Source organism: Coenobita brevimanus, chromosome 33, assembly GCF_032717465.1.
Source record: "Coenobita brevimanus isolate Jiangsu-jjx chromosome 33, ASM3271746v2, whole genome shotgun sequence".
NCBI classification, from domain to species: Eukaryota; Metazoa; Arthropoda; class Malacostraca; order Decapoda; family Coenobitidae; genus Coenobita; species Coenobita brevimanus.
The window spans coordinates 4,015,304-4,017,803 of record NC_136986.1 but is presented as its reverse complement, the minus strand read 5'-3'; positions in this window follow the sequence as shown (position 1 = coordinate 4,017,803).

The window sequence follows — 2,500 nt, the reverse complement described above, 5'->3', positions numbered from 1 at the left end:
CGGTTGTATCCAGTCAGTGTTTAACATTAAAAAGTCGGATGCTATAATCAGATGTTTGTGGTGGTCGGTGGTGTGCTCCTTCCCTTATTTGACGTAATCACTGTTACTTTACACACTCTGTTATAGGTCATTACCATTAGTTACTACTTATACCCCAAGTGTGTTAAGAGCAGTGTTGCTGATATGTAAAACACATGATCAGTATTATCTTGGTTACTGATGTCTTAACACATGAAATCAGATAACGCTGGACGACAGGGACTGGATGACAGCTTGTCTGGTGGTTAAACCACCTAAACTGGTCAAGCCGAGGCCATGACGTGGTTGCTGGTATTACCAAAGGTCAGTCAACATTAAGATGCCATTCGTTGCTGCAGCAAGTATTATAAGTATTAAGGTCAATTTCGTACACAGGATAGCCAACAGCAGAGTGAGCCGCGTGGTATGCTGACCCCGCGCACACCATACAACCAGGACCGGATTACCAAGTATAGGCAAATTGGGCAACTGCCTACCAGGCCACGGCCTGCTCACAGGCCATCCAGATTTCCCAGAGAGGAATAAATATATGCTTTGGCCGTCTAAACAAGTGCCATCACCCATCAGGCAACCAAGAAAGGCCATTATAGGCCATGCCAACAAGAGGAAACTATGGAATAAAAGAGATCTATATGTTGCAGGCCAACAGTCTGCATTGCCTACCAAGCCACAGCATGGTTAAGTCCGGCGCTGCATACAACCAACCCCATCCACCCCCTTGCCTCAGCCAACTTATCGCCACTCACTCTCCAGCATGAGACCCTGCCACCACCTGATAACAATATCAAGAATATAACCTTGCCTTATATAGTTGTAACTGCAGTAGGGTGTAATTTGCGATTCACACGTTTATAACACGACATATTTCGAAAAAAGGTAATCAATAACTAAATTGGCCAAACGGATGATCTGAATATTAACCAAACAAACTTGTCTCGATTGCAGCTTACACTCAATCAACATTATCGTGCCATACAACAGATAATTCAGTTTATTCATATTTTCAGCGAGAAAGTTTTCTAAACAAAGGTTTGGCAAGATACAGTTCACACTGGTAAATGTTACTTACACAAACGAAATAAACGTAGCAGTCAGGTTAACCTTATGATTATTTGCTCTTCAACTTGTGTCCCATGTCTGTTACTAGTTTCCTCTATCTCTGTGTGGCCATGGTTATCTCTCCATTAACTATCGTCAGCTGAAACGTCAATTGCCTCAGAGAGGGAAGGATGTTAAAATGGACAAACGGTTTTGGTTACACAAATATTTAATATGGAAGACTAACTGACTATTGGTATATTTAAGAACACATTATAAGAACAGATATGCAACAATGGGGTCCAGACACTGGATTTATATGATAATGGAATGATGAGAACAAGAAACTATGGAAGAAAACGAGATCTATATGTTGCAGGCCAACAGCCTGCATTGCCTACCAAGGAACAGCATGGTTAATCCGGCGTGCAGCGTATACAACTAACCCCCTCCACCCCTTGCCTCAGCCACTAATCGTTGGTACTCGCTCTGAGCAAGAGAGCCACCACAACCTGATAACAGTATCAGGAATATAACCTTGCCTTATACAGTTATAACTGCAATAGAGTGTAAATAACAGACATGGGACACAAGTTGAAAAGAGAGTTATATGTAGAAACGAAGAGAGAGGTGAAAAGATTAGTAAGAGAGAGTAAGCAGAGAGTGGATGAGGAATTTGGAAGGAATTTGAGTATAAAGTGGAGGGACTGTAAGAAAATGTTCTGGAAAGAGGTGAAGAGAGTAAGACAAGGTGGAAGTGAAGCTTAGCAAGGGAAATGAAAAATAAAAATGGTAGATTACTAGTGGAGAAGGGAGAAAAAGTGAGCAGATGAAGAGAACAAGTTAAGGAATTGTTGAACATAGAGGATGGAGAAGTAATGTGGCTGGGGAATGGCTGGGAGAAGGAGAGAGGTGAGAAGACAGAAAGAAATCAGTAGGATAGAAGTTGTGGAAGCAATGAAGAAAGTCAGATTGAGGGAAAGCCCCAGGAATTGATGGAGTGTGTGGGTGAAATGCTGGAAGCATGGGGGAGAAATAGTAGTAGAATGGATGTGGGAAGATGTGCAGATTGGCCTGGGAAGAAGGTAGAGTCCCGGAGGATTGGAAGTCAGGTATAATTATTCCCTTGTACAAAGGAAAAGGGGAAAAAGAAGTGTGTGGTAATCATAGGGGCATTTGTCTTCTTAGTATAATAGGGAAAAGTGTATGGCGGTAGGATACTTATTGACAGAGTTAGGGAAAGAACAGAGGAATTAGTTGGGAGAAGAACAGGGGAGGCTTTAGGAAGGGAAGAGGTTGTGTAGAAGAACAGAGGGATTAGTTGGAGAAGAACAGGGAGGCTTTAGGAAGGGGAAGAGGTTGTGTAGATCAGTTATTCATTCTTAGATCTTTAGTGGAAAAGTTTCTAGAGAAGGGAAAGAAG